We start from the raw sequence: 18,303 nt of genomic DNA on the forward strand, positions 1-18,303 counted from the left end.
TTATGGATGGACCCTTACCAACAAACAAAGCGCTTAATACAGTGCAAATGAACAAATACGAATTCTAAAAGTAGGCTGCCGGACTTCTTTCTCCTCACTTATAAGACATTTAACTAGAGCGAACATTAATAAATGTTCATTTACTCTCCCAAGCGCTTAGTACAGTGCTCTGCATACAGTAAGCGCTCAATAAATATGAATGAATTCAATCATATTTATTGAGCGCTTACTGTGTGCAGAGCACTGTACTAAGCGCTTGGGAGAGTAAGAATACAATCCAACAGTAAACAGACACATTCCCTACCCACATTTGTCAATATACAGAAATGGGGAAGGGGACTGCAGCAAAATTCAGATGTGACAGAAAAATACCCCCTGAATGTACATGCTTCAGATGGTAATTTCTTCCTCAGAGCTGCATTTGGTAAGCAACATGGCTTAGTGGATGGAACATGGGCCTGGGAGTCAGAAGGACCTGGGTTCAAATCCTTACTCTGCCACTTGTCTGCTGTAAGACCTAGGGCAGGGTGAGTCATTTAACTTCTCTGGGCCTCAGTTAACTCATCTGTAAAATGGGCACCATGTAGGACAGAGACTGTGTTCAAACCAATTAGTTTGTATCTACCCCAGTGCTTAGTCCAGTGCCTGGAACATAGTAAGTGCTTAACAAATACCATGAACAAAAAAAAAGAGTCCTCCAATATCAAATTTTCAAAGGTCACAGATCCAAGTGCAAAAACTGCACTGCGGGGAGAGGAAGCTGGGGACAAGAGGACTTAATCAGGGAAGGCCTCTTGGAGGAGACGTAACCTTACTAATGTTGTAAAGTGGGAGTAGTAAAGGAGAGTAGTGGTCTGGCATATATTGGTGGGTGAGGAATGTTCCGGGCTAGCAGCTGGACGTGAGGAACAGGTCAGCGGTGAAATCGAGGAAGCTGGTGCTAGAGGAGCAAAGTGTGCAGGCTGGGCTGTAGGAGTAGATCAGTGAGGTGAGGTAGGATAAACAATTAGCCATAGAATTCAAGTTTAATTTTTATGGCGATCAGAGGCCAGGTGGGAAGGGGATACAGCATCACAGTCAAGAGGAATAGGGGTTCCTCACTTAAACAGTCATGATTGTGACTGAGATCCATTCTTTATGGCAACTGGAAATCACTCCGTACTTCCAACCACGGTGAGAGTTGTGGCATTGGAAAATTATCTGTGCAAATTAGGTAGGACATAGATTGACTCTTTAACATCTGTTAATATATCATTCTGCTTTTGGAGTAGAAATACCGTTCGCTTCCTTATTTCTGCCCAAAATACAGATCTGTTTTGAGCAATAATTACCGTGAACGATGAGATTTTCGCAAGAAAGGGAAGCAGGATAACAAGATTTAATCCAAAGGAGGCAGATGGTCTTTTGGGATCGCACATGGTGAAGAGTCATTTGCAACTACTGACAGTGCTACTAAGCACATCTCCTGAGGTAGGTACAGAATTCCTTGAAATTATTTTAGAAATAAAAGGATCCGGAGGAAGAAATCATGCTTATTATAGTAGCTACAGTTTTTCTGATTTTCATGCATCCCTACTTCTTAAACTCTATTCACTATGAGTAAACTGTGTCCTCGTAGCATTTCAGAGTTGAAGACTGCACACGTCCCTCCATGACACCCAGATAAGAAGCCATGTAACAATAATTAGAACAGTACTGGGGCATTCGTTAGGGGTTTACTATGTGCCAAGGACTCCGGTAGATTCACTATAATCAGATCAGACACAGTTCCTGTTCCATAGTCTAAGAGGGAGAGAGGACAGTTGTTAAAGAAGCAGCGTGGCTCAGTGGAAAGAGCACAGGCTTTGGAGTCAGGGCTCATGAGTTTGAATCCCGGCTCTGCCACTTGTCACCTGTGTGACTGTGGGCAAGTCACTTAACTTCTCTGTGCCTCAGTTCCCTCATCTGTAAAATGGGGATTAAGACTGTGAACCCCACATGGGACAACCTGATTCCCCCGTGTCTACCCCAGCGCTTAGAACAGTGCTCTGCACATAGTAAGCGCTTAACAAATACCAACATTATTACATTATTAAATCCCCATTTTACAGATGAAGAAACTGAGGCACGGAGAAATCAAGTGACTGCCCAGAGTCACACAGCAGGCAAATGTCAAAGCAGGGAATAGAATGCAGGTCTCCTGGCTTTCAGTGCTGTGCTCTTTCTACTAGGCTATGCTGATCATTAAGCAAATTAAAGCATAATTGTCATTCAGTTCTACAAAATAGATACTGATGCAAGAAACCATATTAAGGAAAAAAATCAGCTCGTGGCTCAGCATATTATGCCAGAATTGAGAATACAAATCAAATCAAATCGCTGAACACATTCATTTATTCATTCATTCAATCGTATTTATTGAGTGCTTACTGTGTACGTTTCTTGCCAAATAAAAATATCCAAACCCACCTGATAAATTAGAAAAAAAGTGTCAACATTTAGGTAATGTGAAAATTGGGTGAATGAATGAAAGATTGGTGGGAACCACTTCTCTTCATCTGCAATGACTGAACCGAGACTATTAGGAGTTTTTGTCAGTGAATTGGCATAGACTATCAAGCAATTCTCACCGGAAACTGGCAGGCTTTCTTTTACTAAGGTCTGAGAGGGTTTTCCAAAACGCTGAAATTGTGCTTTTCAATGATATTTATTGAGCACTTACTGTGCGCGGAGCATTGTAATAATGATTGGGGTATTTGTTAAGCGTTTACTATGTGCCAAGCAATGTACCAAGAGCTGGGATGGGGCCAGCTGTGTCACGTTGGGCAGGTCACTTCACTTCTCTGTGGCTCAGTTACCTCTTCTGGAAAATGGGGATTAAAACTGTGAGCCCCACGTGGGACAACTTGATCACCTTGTATCCCCACCCAGCGTTTAGAACAGTGCTTGGCACATAGTAAGCGCTTAACAAATACCCACCATTATTACTATTATTGCAAGCAAATCGGGATGGACACAGTCCCTATCTCGTGTGGGGCTCAGTCTTAATCCCCATTTTACAGATGAGGTAGCTGAGGCCCAGAGACCTGAAGTGACTTGCAGAAGGCCACACAGCAGACAGGGGGCTGAGCAGCGCTTGGGAGAGTGATGATAATAATAATGGTATTTGTTAAGTGCTTACTATGTGCCAAGCGCTGTACTAAGGGCTGGACTAGGTTCAAGGTAATCGGGTTATCCCACGTGGGGCTCACAGTCTTAATCCCCATTTTACAGATGAGGTAAAAAATAAAATAAATGGTGGTGTTTGTTAAGCGCTTACTATGTGCAAAGCACTGTTCTAAGCCCTGGGGGATACAAGGCGATCAAGTCGTCCCACTTGGGGCTCACAGTTTTAATCCCCATTTTACAGATGGGGTATCTGAGGCACAGAGAAGTTAAGTGACTTGCCCAAAGTCACACAGCTGGCAAGCGGCAGAGCCGGGATTAGAACCCACGACCTCTGACTCCCCAGCCCGGGCTCTTTCCACTGGGCCACGCTGCTTCCCTTGTTGAGTTTGTAGCTCAGCTCGTAGCTGAGGCACAGAGAAGTTGAGTCACTTGGCCAAAGTCACACAGCAGGCACGGTAGAGGCGGAATTAGAACCCACGTCATCTGACTTCCCAGCCCGTGCTCTCGCCATTAGGCCGTGCTGCCACAACATAGCGGAGGATTTTGTTTTGTTGTCCGTCTCCCCCGTTTAGACTGTGAGCCCGTTGTTGGGGAGGGATTGTCTCTATCGGTTGTTGTACATGCCAAGCGCTTAGTACAGTGCTCTGCCCATAGTAAGCGCTCAATAAGTACGAATGAATGAGACACATTCCCTGGGCATAGAATAATTCACCATCATTACACCTAGGACTTTCCAACTCTGGCTGCAGGGAAGGATCAAGTCCGTTCTCGGGGACCTTGGAGGGTGCTGAGAATAATAATAATAATAATAATAATAGTCGATGACATTTGCGGAGCCCTTCCTGGGTGCAGAGGACTGTAATAAGCACTGGGGAGAAGACACTACAAGGCGCCGGAGAGAGGTCAGAGCGCATGCTCAGTAGGCAGGGGATTGGGCGCGCATGCTCAGTAGCAGCGGGGCCCGGTTGGACCCGGGGACCGGCGATTCCCCGGCTTTTCATAACCACCCCCCGACATCCTCAAATCACCCCGATGGCCGACAGCTCTGTCCGCCTCTAGCCGAGGGACGAAACCCGGTTCGGCGGCCGGGCCCGGGATTGGGCGGGGAGCGGGGAGCGGGGAGTCGATCGATGACTCGGAACTCGGCTGGTGGGCGGATCGATGTGCTCCGGGCTCGGTGTGGGCGGAAGTGGAGGACTTCGCGGCTGCCGGAGTCGTGCAGGGGGGAAGCCCCCCCCCGGAGGTAATGTTTGGAGGGCCGGTGGGTAGACTCCGCGTGGGGGAGCTGGGCAGCGGGGACCCTCCCGGCCGGGAGATCGGGGTGGAGCCGGCCCCATGGCGATCTTGGCTGCCAGAGATGATTTTGTGAGTCTCCGCAGGGGAGAGGGCAAACGTCTTGTCCGAGTCTCCCCCCTCCCTTCCTCCTTTGCCTTCTTTGTCGCTTGCTCTCGGCCACCTCCTCCCCGCCCCCCGTATCCCCTTTGCTCTAGGCAGGAAGGGCGGCGGGGGAGGGGAGAACGGCCTTGTTTTTTATATATATGATGGTATCTGGTAAGCGCTTCCTATGTGTCAAACACTGTTCTTCCCGCTGGCGTAGATGCAAAGCCGATTAGGTTGGACGCAGTCCCTCTCTCGCGTGGACTAAAGTGGAGGGAGTCGGATTTGCTTCCCATTCCGCAGATGAAATAGGCGAGGCACAGCGAAGTTAAGGGACTTGTCCGAGGTCACATGGGAAGCATTTGGCAGAGCTCGGATTAGAACTCCAGTTCCCTGCTTTCCGGGCCCGTGCACTTTCTACTGGGTCATGCTGGTGCTCTTGGTCTTCTATTCCAAGCGCTTAGTACAGTGCTCTGCACCTAGTAAGCGATTAATAAATACTACTGAATGAATGGTCTTAAAAGCGTCCGTCCCCCCTCCCCCCCCCCCCGTTTCCTTCCTTTCTTTGGTGCCGCTCTTCGTGGGGGGAAGTAACAATAATAGTAATAATGTTGGTATTTGTTAAGCGCTTACTATGTGCAGAGCACTGTTCTAAGCGCTGGGGTAGACACAGGGGAATCAGGTTGTCCCACGTGGGGCTCACAGTCTTAATCCCCATTTTACAGATGAGGGAACTGAGGCCCAGAGAAGTGAAGTGACCTGCCCAAAGTCACACAGCTGACAAGTGGCGGAGCTGGGATTAGAACCCATGATCTCTGACTCCCAAGCCTGGGCTTTTTCCACCGAGCCACGCTGAGTGAGGCACAGAGAAGTTAAGTGACTTGCCCACGTCACACAGCTGATAAGTGACAGAGCCAGGATTAGAACTCACAACCTCTGTCTCCCTAGCCCATGCTCCTTCCACTAAGCCATGCTGCTTCTCGAGAGTTGGTAGACAGGTTAAGTGCTTACTGTGTGCCAAACGCCAGGAGAGAGAGTAAATAACAAAGGTCGGACACACTCCTGTCTCACATGCATACTAACAACCAGAAATCGAGTCATCTCAGAATCATGGAGTTTCCACCATTCCCTTTTCCCGCTTCAGTCAATAAATTGTATTGCTTTATACAATTTAAATCAATTTAAAGGAAATGGTGAACCAGAAGGTGATCAAACTTAGTACAGTCCTTTGTACTAAGGACTGTGAAGAAAGCATCAGAGAAGCAGCGTGGCTCAGTGGAAAGAGCCCGGGCTTGGGAGTCAGAGGTCATGGGTTCGAATCCGGGCTCTGCCACTTGTCAGCTGTGTGTCTGTGGGGAAGTCACTTCACTTCTCTGTGCCTCAGCTATCTCATCTGTAAAATGGGGATTAACTGTGAGCCTCACGTGGGAAAACCTGATTACCCTGTATCTACCCCAGGGCTTAGAACAGTGCTCTGCACATAGTAAGCACTTAAATACCAACATTATTATTATTATTACTAACAATACAAAGTCCTTGCACTAGGTCCTTTGTACTAACAATAAATGGACACATTCCCTGCCCACAATGAGCTTATAGTCTAGAAGCGGGGAGACAGGCATCCATACAGATAAATTATAGTTATGTACTTAAGTGCTGTGGGGCTGGGAGGAGGAGGGGAGAACAAAGGGAGCAAGTCAGGGTGACGCAGACACAAGTGGAAGAAGAAGAGAGGTGGGAAGACCAAGAGGAAGAGATGTGCCTTCACTACGGGAGGACGCACGGGTCACAGGTGCACTCAGCAACTGTTGCAGCTTAACCCTCCTCTCCCATCCTGATGGTGAAGAGGGACAGGGAAGCCAGCTTTTCCCTTAAGCACCTTCTCCCTGGGTGGAGGTTAGATGTTACTGATTAATTCTGCTATTTTATATTCCACACTTTTCCCTTTCCTTTTTTTCCAGTTCTTTATACCTATCTCACGCATTAGAATGTTAGCTTGTGTGGGCAGGGAATGTGTCTGTTTTACTGTTGTACTCTCCCAAGCACTTAATTCAGTGCCCTGCACAAAGTAAGCACTCAAATACGATTGACTGACTCCTTGGGCTCACAGTCTAAACCGGGGAGGGAAAGTAGGTATGTAATCCCCATTGTATAAATGAGGAAACTGAGGCTCAGAGAAAGGTGACTTGCCCAGAGTCACTCAGCAGACAATTGGCAGAGCTGGGATTAGAATCCAGAACAGCTGGCATCTAGGCTTGTGCTGTTTCCTCAATCAGCTGCCTTTTTTGAGCACAGTTCAGATGCCCCTGGGCACATTCATTCATTTGTATTTATTGAGCGCTTACTATGCGCAAAGCACTGTATTGTTTGATCACCTTCTGGTTCACCATTTCCTTTCTTACTGTTTCCCTTTCCTCTTCCCATCCCTCAGAGCAGAGAGGAAATATAGCCACAACTGCTAACAGCAAGAGTATGGGAAAAGTACTACGTAAAAGGAATGCAGATGCTTAGTACAGTGATGCTATTGATGATATTTACATAAGTGCAAAGGGTAGCTGTTGGATGACATGACCAGGAGCAGTGGAAATTAGGGAATTTCTCCAAGAGGAGCTAGGTTCAGGAGGGCTTTGAAAATGGGGAAGGATTTGGTCTAGTAGGTGCAGAGGGTCTTTCTGTTTGATGTGGAGTTTGATGGGCAAACCACTGGTGGTTCTTGAGGAGTGGGAAAACATGGACTGAATATTTTTTGCAGAAAGACGACCGGTGCAGCAGAGGAAAGTAAGGACTGGAGTGGGGAGAGGCAGGAGGCAGAGAAGTCAGCAAGGAGACTGATACAATAATCAAGGCGGGATAGGAAAAGTGCTTGGGATAATGGGATTTAAGGTGCCAAAAGAATGTTTCTTTGGAGATGTCTTAGAGGCAAAAGTGAGATTGTAAGGTAAATGAAGGATCCAGGCTGATGAAGTAGATTTAGGAGTCATCTGCAGAGATGACAGCTGAAAATAGATGAGCAGATAGGCTCCCCAAATGAGTTAGTGTAGTCCAAGGGAGGAACAGGAAGCTGGGGGAATGTATAGGGAGGGGCAGAGAGAAGAGGGAGTGAAGAATGACATTGGAATAAGAAGGCAGCAGAGGGAGACTAGAAATGAGGTTGAACACAATAGGAAAGGAGGGATAGCAATGATGGGATAAAGAAGGAGGTATGAGAATAACAAAAGGCAGCATTTGAGGCCTGAGACCCCTTGAAGCGTATAAAATAATTTCATGTGGGGACTCAACCCCATTGAATCTGGAAATGGTTTCTTTAGTTTACTGTGAGATTCAATATTTGAAATTTTAAATTGAAGCAGCTATTGGCAGCTTTGATTGGAAACCACAGAAAATCCAATTTCCCCACATCTGTTTAACACATTGTTTGCCCCAGAAGGTTGATCTGAGATTCCGATCGTGGTTTGTACCCTATCGGTGATCCAGGTCACCCTGACCTCAACGTGCGCTCTTCAGGGAGCAGGGAGGGGTGAGGAGACCAGTTAAGGGTTGTCCAGCAAGGAGAAGTTGGGAAGCCATCGTTGGACCAACCAGGCTGCCCGAGCTCGCTGTCATAACGTGGTGTGGCCTTCAAATGCCAGGGGCCGTCAAGTTGGTTTCCAGTGTGTGGGCACGAGCACACTTCAGAATTAATTCTCGGGTGCCCGGTGCAAGCCGACAGGCTTTTTCCTCCAGTAGTGCATTGAAAATAGTATTGGTAGGTCCAGCGTGTGCTCGTTTTACTCAATCCCCAAAGTCTCCCTTTAAGGCAGAAAGGCAAGTGTCGTCAACTTCATCTTACGGATGAAGGTGTCCAGAGAGGTAAAGCGGCTTACCTGAGGTCACACAGCAGGCCACCAGCAAAGCTGGGACAAAGACTTCGTCTGGCTTTTGACTCCCAGGTCTGGGTCTTTCCACACAGACTGTGCAGCCTCTTGGAGCAGCTTTCTAATATCCTTTCCCTTCACTACTTCCTCTTGGATTCAGAGCCAGTGGGTTTCCCTCCCAGGGCTCACCCAGGCGCCCCTTCTGACTCGGGAGGAGGCTTTTAACTCCACCTGCCTCTCGGAACAGCTTCTGAACAACTTTTCCCTCCGTTTCTGCCCCAGTGCTTTGTACATTGCTCGGCACACAGTAATCACTTAATAAATACCATAACAATAATGGAGTTAGTAGATAAGATCCCTGGTCTTAGGGAGCTTACAATGTATGGGGTAGCTTTTATAATCTAGGGTTCAAATGTGTTTTTCTTGATTTGGGTTTAGGGAGTGGGAACATAAAGTAATCGAAACAAAGCCCATCTTTTCCAGCAGGGCTGCAAAATCGCTACTTCTCCGCAGCGTGGTGATTCTTCATTTGTCCCAAGAATAATGTGAGAATGGGTTTGAAGGAAGGAAGGAAGCAAGTCCTCAATCGACTCGCCCCATCCTACTCGCCTCACTGTTGTTACTATAGCCCAGCCCACCCACCTTAGCCCGGCTAGTGCCAATTTACTCACGCTATCTCGATCCCGTCGGTCTCTCCGCTGACCCCTTTGCCACCAGCTCCCTCTGGCCTGGAACTCCTTCCCCCTCAATATATTCCAGACCACTACTCTCCCCACCTTCAAAGGCCTACTAAGGTCGCAGCTCCTCCAGAAGGCTTTCCCCGATTAAACTCTCTTTTCCCCAATTCTCTCTGCCTTCAGCATTACCTGTGCCCTTTGAGCTGTACCCTTTGAGCGCTTGGTATTCATCCTCTAGCATTTTGATTTCCCTATCTGTAATTTCTTTTAACATCTCCCCTTCTAGAATGTTAGCTCCTGGAGGGCAGGGAATGTGTCTACCAACTCTGCTATATTGTGCTCTGCACGCACTAAGTGCTCAATAAATACCATTGATTGAATCCCCCATGGAATGTTTCTCTAAAGCAGTCATGAATCCTTATTCTTAAACAAGTTGGAAATAAAAGATCTAAACTAAATTTCCATCTTTCATTTTTAATGTGAAGTGTCTTAAAGTTCACACACAATAGTATGCTTCAGGGCTGGAAAAGATACGAATAGGTTACAGGTTTAAAAGTGCAATATGCCCATCAGTTAAGGTAAAATTAATTTATATTACGCTCCTGTAATTTGCTTAATCCTAATGAACTGAAAGTGTTTCTTATTATTCATTAAAATACCTTTATAGTATTGATGGTCTCCCTTGACATATGATAGAAGGTTAATTGATGTTAAATAGATGCTTTTTTAATCCTTCATCAGCTACCAAACTAGTTTAGGGGGAGTGCAAGTCATTTTTGCAAAAGGCCGTGACCGCCAGGTTTATGGATCTGTTTTCTTTTTCTTTCCCCTTCCCCGAACCGCACCGCCTTGTACTTGGCCACTGAGGAAAAGGGGACGCAAGCACCCCTACACGCTCCCACAAGGGTAGACCCTTGCCCCTCCACGGCGGGACAGCTTCGAGACATTGCGTGCGAGTGAACTCAGCCGGTGCTGTGTGGTCTGGGTGTGTGGTCTCCAGCCGACCGAGCGGCTGCTAACAGGGTGGATGAGAGAAAGCAACAGTGTTTACTTTAATTTATTTCGGATGCCGGAACTGTGCCCAGAGTCTCTCCTGAGCTTGATTCCACAGTTAGCAGCTTCAATCCGTCACAGCTGCAGCACAGTCTGAACTGTGTGGCTGGACCCCTCAACCAGTGCCTTCCTAGCATCTGCTTTGGGTCCAGCCTGCTAATCCCTGGTGACTCAGAAATGTTAATGGCACTGCTGAGTGCTCTGATTATTTTGCTTTCCCCCTGTCAAGATATATGGCCTTGAAGAAGTATCTTGTGAGGTGGGAGAAAGGGAGTAAAGAGTACCTCCTAATTTACCTGACAGAAGTGACGGATCTGAGTGAGTGATTGGGAAATCAAAGCTGCTGTTCAATCCCATCTCACTAAAGAAAAATCAAAGCCGCCTTTTGGAGCAAGAAATCCTATCTCCCTTCCCTAAAATTGAGGATTTACGTTGCATTTTGAAAACTCGGTAAAATTAACCGATTTGAAAGTGACGTTAAGCTTACCGACCCTTTCCTTCCTTCTTGAAAAGCAACATTGATTTTGGCATGCTCATTTACTGTGTTTATCGGCGTTGATATTGGCTTGATTCAGCGTACCGGATATGACAAGCTAAGACAAATGAAACTTTGTTATTTCCATTTAAGCGTAAAGTTATGTGGACGCACTGTTTTTCCAGTCCTTTCATTAGAAGTAGCTTAGTGATGTTTTTATGATTTTTTTCTCTCTGTAAAAGGTAACATTTGTGAGCATTCTTGTGAAAATTATCGTCTTTTTTATTTTCTAAATAAACAGGCAAGGACTCTTAATATCACTAGGAATTTCAGCATTGTTTAGTTTATTCACTTCCTATTCTTTTCTGGCAAACGTGCAGGAATGGGCTTGGTGTTGAAGGCTGTGAAAATTCTAGGCCCCCGAAGACCTCCAGAGGGGTTAATATATGTAGCTTGTTTTACTTTATGCCGCTCTTGGGCAATTTTTAAATTTTTTAGTGTTTATAAATTGATTGGATTTATGTTCTTGGGAAAAATAAAGTCCTCAAATGGATGCCATGGTTGTTTTCATTAGTTGCTTCCAGCTTTGAGCCAACCTCCCTCTCCCCCCCAAAAAACAAAAAAACTTCAGGAATTTATCATCATCATCGAGTGGGGTTGTCTCATTCTTCATGGGTTCATTTGCTGAGGTCTGCCATTTGTAGTGTTAACCATGTTTCAGTAATGACCAAAATAATTTCGAAGATAGGTTTTTAAATATGTGTCTTCTTCTTTGTGTAGAAAACCGTACAAGGGGCTAAGATAGCAAGTTGCGTTAGACCTAGTTTTCCTAAACCACGGGATTAGATTCGTTCAGAATGCCAAATTAAGGAAGTTGTGATACTGTGTTTTCACACTGCAGTGTCTAATCTCCAAAAAGGTTAGCCATATATTGGATGCACTTTCCTAACTCTCTAACCAGTTATGAAATGGAGAGTCTGGACCCTTTTTTATGGAAGAACTGGTCATACTTGACTCTTCAGTGATAAGAGTAGTATCTGGTTTCCATTAGGTGGATGGCCACACACATAACTGCCTACCATTTTAATAGTCTCTCAAAGATGATAATAATTCTGGTGTTTAAGCCCTTACTCTGGCTAAGCACTGTAATAAGCACTGGGGTTGATACAAGTTAATCAGTCTAAGTAGGAGGTAGACCAGATTTTTGAATCCCCATTTTTCAGATGAGGGAACTGAGTCACAGAGAAGTTGTGACTTGCCACAGGTCATACGGCAGGTAAGTGGCGGAACCGGGATTAGAACCCAGGTCCTCTGCTTCCCAAATCTGTACTCTTCCCACTAGGCCTTGCTGCTTCTTTGGGGAATAGTAATACTTCTTTACCAGAGTGTTTGAAGGAAACGTAACAAAAACGATTGTCACAACCGGTTGCTTTCGGCCTTGAGACTGGAAAGAAGAGTTGAATTCAAAGGTTCTAAACTTTCCATCTTCTGTTGTAAATGCCACCTAGCATTCCAATCAGTTCCAAAGATGAAATGCACTTTGCAGGATTGAATAATAATGATGGATATATAATTATATCAACATTTTGTTCAAGCTTTCCATCCTTGCATTTAAAAACACTTTTATAACTTTTATTCATCTGAATCGTGAAACATATATTAGTGGCATATCCAGTTGCCCACATGTAGATCCAGAAGGAATTACAATTCCAGTCTAGACAGGCACATATTTCTGAATTACTGCTATGGGCAGGGAACACGTCTAATTCTATTGTGTTGTACTTTCCCAGGCGTGTAGTACAGTGCTCTGCATAGTACTCAACAAATACCAATGATTGCTGGCATTGGGAATTATTTTTCATCTAACCCATTCTGAGAGTCACAATATCATTTTTAAATGATTTTTCCCTCTCTTTGGTAAAATTACCCCTTTCCAGTTTGGTTTCATTTCCTGGAAGTTGGGGGGAATTTTAATTTCTTGGCTGATACACGTATTCCCTGGCTGACATACCTTGAGGGCTACATCTGCTCTTTCTCCTGTTCCCGGCACCTGGATGAAGTGGAAAGCTGTATATATTAACTTTCTTAGTGACTTTTTCCCCTAACCAATGAAAATGCTACCAATTAACAGAGAAAATGTTTACATTGGTATTTAATCAAAAAATGAGAAGCAGCGTGCCCTAATGGATGGAGCGTGGGCCTGGGAGTCAGAAGGACCTGGGTTCTAATCTCTGGTCCTCCATTTCTCTGGTGTGTGAACTTGGGGAAGTCGTTTAGCTTCTCTGTACGTCATTTATAAAGTGGGGATGAAGACCGTGAGCCCTATGTGGGACATGGACTGTGTCCAGTCTGATTATCTTGTATCTACCCCAGCACTCACTAATAATAGTACAGTAATAGTATTCACTAAGTGCTTAGTATGTGCCAAGCATTGTTTTTAGCGCTGCCCAGTTACCAGGTTTGACATAGTCCCTGTCTCACTTGGGGTACACAGCCCAAGTAGGAGGGAGTAGGATTTAATCCCTCTTTTATAGTTGAGGAATCTGAACCACAGAGAGGTTAAGTGCCTTGCCCACGGTCACACAGCAAGCAATTGGCAAAGTCAGGATTAAAACCCAGGTCCTCCCAGACTCATGCTCATTCCACTAGACTATGCTACTTTTCTCAATGTTAAAAAAGTTATGTTGCAATAAATGTAACGATCTTTTTGTAATAAACTCAGCCACCTTGGGAGGTTTAACAATTTATTGCATTCATTCCTCTTATCTTGGAAAGAGCAGGGGAGTGCCAATTCCTGAAATTCAACAACCATCAAAATTCTTATATTACTCAGCTGAAGCTGAATTTGGGCACCTTATCATTTGACTGATTGCATCTTGATCCTGGGGGTATGGCTAATCTTATTTATCTGTGCTAATGGAAGGTACTCAGCATATAGTTGAGCAAGTCCTTCAGCCTTGCTTTTTTTTTTATCTTAAGAGGAAAAGATCCAATAACTCTTCATAGCCAAAAAAAATGTCCTTGGGTTGGTGACCTTCGTGGATATGATGGATAGGAAATTTCCACAGCTTCAGACACACTATAGACATTGAGCCCACACATGATTCAAAACTCCATTAAATGTAAATGACATTTACCTCGATTGCTTTCCTGTTTGGCTTTTTCAGGCACTAAGTAGCAGTTAAGTTTATTTGTTTAAATTGCTCCTTCAGTCAATTGTTTGAGCACTTACTGTGGGCAGAGCACTGTACCAAAGGCTTGGAAGAGTACACAACAATAGAACTGTCCTTCAGACCACTAATGCTTCAAGACTGGGATGAAGATGTTGCCTGTATCAAGGTTGGGTCACGTTGCCAAGTGACTTTGGAGCTCTGGTTCCTAGGACCATGAGCCAGTCAGAGGTCTTCATCTTATCCGGGGAGATTCAGAGTAGAAAGCTGCATGGTTTCTAAATTTAGCACCTGAATCCAACCAGAGAAGAAAGTTTACCTACCTGGTCTAACTCTCCACTTGGCTTCAGTTACCTGTGCCTTAGGGCCAGGAAACTGTGAGTTAGTACAGTGCTCTGCACACGGTAAGCGCTCAGTAAATATGATTGAATGAGTAAGGGCCAAGTCTCTATAGTTCCAAGGTGCCCCTGATGGCTATCTAGACTGTTAGCTCGTTGTGGGCAAGGAATGGGTCTGTTTATTGTTAGATTATACTTTCCCAAGCACTTCATACAGCGCTTTGCACCCAGTAAGGGCTCTGTAAATATAATTGAATGAATAAATGAATGAACATCTTGTGCTGAGGCAGCTGGGTTGTCTCCCCAGTGCTTACTGGACCACAAGCTGCCTGGGGGATGGATCCCCAGTAAAGTGTGCCCTGTGATACACACTTCTTTGTGGTTGGCGTGGTGAGGAAACCTGAGTTTTGAAAAGCAGTGGGAAGAAAAATAGGTCCAAGAACAGGCTCCCCCCAGGGACTGAACGCAGGTGAAGGCTGACCATCCCTGGAAACCGGTCACTGGCTTTGAGCCACTCAATCATCTTACCCACATCCCATCTTCATGGATTTCCTACTACAACCCAGCATGTTCCACTTTGCTCTTCTAAGCGCCACTGTGTGCCAAGGCACTGCTCTAAGTGCTGGGATAGATGCAGGGTTATCAGGTTGGATACAGTGTCTGTCCCTCATGGGACTCACAGTCTTAATCCCCATTTTACAGATGAGGTAACTGAGGTACAGAGAAGTTAATTGACTTGCCCAGGGTTGCACAGCACACAAGTGGCAGAGCCCGGATTAGACCCCAGGTCCTTCTGACTCCGAGTTGGCCATGCTGCTGTACTTTGTCATAGGCAGTCAAGCAGATCCCATGATGTTTAGAGTTGCATTATAATATGTATTTTGAAAGTAATTCAGTGGTGTTTTATTAAGGTTTCATAATATTGCCCTAGAAACTTTCCTTGAAGCAAATTTTAACTGTATGGATGGAGGGCTTAGTTCTGTGAATGGCATACTTCATATTTGAAGATATTTCTAAGTGCTATGTGACGGAACTGTGCCAATTCTGTTGTGTTACATTCTCCCAAGTGTTTAGCGCAGTGCTCCGCACATAGTAAGTGCTCAATAAATGCCATTGCTACGATCAGCATAGACCACTCTTCAATATTGTCAAGAACATATTAAATCTCTACAGCTGTGATCGTGTTATCCAAATATGGCATGATTCTCAATCCCAATGAAATACAGTATTCTCAATCATCAAGAACTGGTCCTATGAATTAATCAAAGTGGCAGGTTAATTTTCTAATCTTCCTTTAATAATAGCCTCCCCTGCAGTGGTGCTATATCTTTGTGCAATTTAAATGTTTGATGCCTATTCAAATCACTAGTGTGGAAACTTTGCTGCCATGCATCTGGCCCTACCCGAAGCCTCTAATATGTATCTTTTTCATTTAATGGCAACTCCTGTGTGTCTATAATAATAATGTTGGTATTTGTTAAGCGCTTACTATGTGCAGAGCACTGTTCTAAGCGCTGGGGGAGACACAGGGGAATCAGGTTGTCCCACGTGGGGCTCACAGTCTTAATCCCCATTTTACTGATGAGGGAACTGAGGCACAGAGAAGTTAAGTGACTCGCCCACAGTCACACAGCTGACAAGTGGCAGAGCTGGGATTCGAACTCATGAGCCCTGACTCCAAAGCCCGTGCTCTTTCCACTGTGCCACGCTGCTTCTCTGTCTATCAGCATGGAGTATGTTATTTCTCTTTTATCAGGTGGTTCTTTCTCTTGACAGGTCATAAATATGTGTTTAAAAAGACACCAAATAGCTTGAAATTCCATTTCAAAAATTCCTTGGCTTGCCTTAGTAATTTGCCAACTTGGTAGTTATAGGTTCTTTTGAGTTTATTTTTCACTGTTTATTTGTTAACTTCATTTTACATAGGGAAGGTAGACTTTTTTAGTTTAATTATACAGCATTTATTAACCTCTTGGTATCAGGGACTGGGGAAGATTTAGAGGAACAATTAGGATACCATCCGTTTCAGAAAGGATTCATGATCTAAATCAGGGGAGAAAAGACATGAATAAGGCTGTCACATTGAAAGCAAATTGTAAAATTCCTAAATCCAAGTCAATCAGTGGTATTTATGGAGCACTTAACCGTGTGCAGAATACTGTAATAAACATTTGGGAGTGGACCTCCAGCTCCACCTGGCCTCACACACTCACCAATTTGGGCACACACTAAATCTAATAATCTCCAATAAGTGTTCACTCTGTACCCTAATCAATTCTGAAATTCATCTCTCTGACCACAGCCTCCTCACCTGCTCTCTTTCTCATATACCCACCCCCCACAGATCTCTCTCTTTCTCCCACAGAGACCTCCCTTCTCCGTTCCTTCCCAGCATTCTACAACCATCTTACCCCATTTGGTCTCCATACCCAAATTACCTTCTCCTGATGCGCAGATTGACACACTCAACATCACCTTCTCCACTGAACTGAACTCCCTCACTCCCCTGCCAGTCTTGAACCATTAACCCACACCCTTGGATCACCATCACCGTGCATAAATGCAGAAGAGAGAAAGAGTTGGGGGAAAGAGGGCTTAATCGGGGAAGGCCTCTTAGAGGAGATGTGACTTTAATAATGCTTTGAAGATGGGCAGGTTGGCGGCCTGTAGTATATGGAGGGGGAGAGAGTTCCAGGCCAGAGGGAAGATGTGGGAAAGGGGTCCGCGGAGAGGTAAATGAGATAGGGGCACATTGAACAAGTTGGTGCTAGGGGAGCGGAGTGTGCGGGCTGGGCTGAAGTAGGAAAGCAGCAGGGTAAGGTAGAATGAGACAAGGTGATGAGGTAAACCTGTCTTTAATGATGCTTTAAACCTGTGGCAAGGAGTTTCTGGTTGATGCGGAGGTGGATGGGCAACCACTGGAGGCTCTTGAGGAGTGAGGAGGTGGACTGATCCTTTTTTTAGAAAAGTGATCCCGGCAAGGGAGTGAAGTTTGGACTGGAGTGGGGAGAAGCAGGGAGGTCAGTGAGGAGGCAGATGCAGTAGTCATCCCTTCTGGGTTGCCTTTGCACTTGGATTTGGACCTTTTATTCACCCCTCCTTCACCCCACACCACTTTTGTACATATCCATAATTTATTTGTATTTCCTGTCTGAATCCCCCTCTAGACTGCAGGCTTATTTTTTTGTTTGGGTTTTTTTTTTTGTTGTTGTTTTTTAATGGCATTTGTTAAGTGCTATGTGCCCGGCACTGATCTAAACTCTGGGGTAGATACAAGGTAATTGTCAGATTGGACCCAGTAGTTATGGGCAGGGAATGTGTCTACCAACTCTCAAGTGACAAGTCCAGTGGTCTGCACACAGAAAGTGCTCAGTAAATACAATTGATTGATCAAGGCAGGATAGGATATCAGCTAGTAGCAGTTTGGAGGAGCGGATGGGGCAGATTTTAGCAATGAAGGTAGAAAGTACAGGATTTGGTGATTGAATATGTGGGTGGAGTAAGAGAGATGAATTGAGGACAATGCCAAGTTTATGGGTTTATGAGATAGGATAGTGGCATTGTCTGTGTTATTGTCTGCCTCTTTAATGTGGTGATAGTTTTCTGTAACATACGTGGCTAAAACACTGTCATCTAGAGCAAAAATAGGGAGACTCTTCAACAGCATTTACCAAGGAATTGGGAGCCTGGGAAATACACTGTTGTTGTTAAAAGGCATGGTGCTGTTCTTTGGAAAAACAGTTCAAAAGAGAAGTGTACCAAAAATACTGTGTATGCTGCCATTACATCTCTCAAGACATGCACCCATAAGAACCTGTAAACAGGGAGTTGGCGGGGGGTGGGGATGGAGCAATGCCAACCAGCCTGCCCAGCCTCTACCCTGGAGAAGCAGTGTGGCCTAATGGATGGAGCACGGGCTTGGGAGTCAGAAGGGCCTGGGTTCTAATCCCAGATCCGCCACTTGCCTTATGTGTGACCTTCGGCAAGTCACTTCACTTCTCTGGGCCTCAGTTACCTCACCTGTAAAAATGGGGATTAAGACTGTGTGTTCTATATGGGACAGGGCCGATTAGCTTGTATCTATCCCAGTACTTAGTACAGTGCCTGACACATAGTAAACACTCCACAGTCTAACAGCTTTGTTAAAAAGGTAATGGATCACAAGCCAGTCTGATTGCCTGGGACAAGCAGATGGGAGATGATTAGGTTTCA

At 45.1% G+C, this 18,303-nt stretch overlaps 1 protein-coding gene across 3 annotated transcripts in view; it reads left to right on the forward strand.

The window, feature by feature from the left end:
* The first annotated feature begins 4,151 nt into the window (after window positions 1-4,151).
* The window catches only part of EXOC2 (exocyst complex component 2), a 163,452-nt gene continuing 149,300 nt past the window's right edge, over window positions 4,152-18,303 (forward strand). For 2 of the 3 annotated variants that reach the window (XM_007669078.4, XM_029053831.2), the window contains exon 1: window positions 4,407-4,512. The gene's annotated coding sequence lies outside the window, so the exon portion shown is untranslated. The other variant, XM_001507743.6, reaches the window with a different exon arrangement.

The sequence above is a fragment of the Ornithorhynchus anatinus genome, chromosome X3 (assembly GCF_004115215.2).
Source record: "Ornithorhynchus anatinus isolate Pmale09 chromosome X3, mOrnAna1.pri.v4, whole genome shotgun sequence".
Lineage (NCBI taxonomy): Eukaryota > Metazoa > Chordata > Mammalia > Monotremata > Ornithorhynchidae > Ornithorhynchus > Ornithorhynchus anatinus.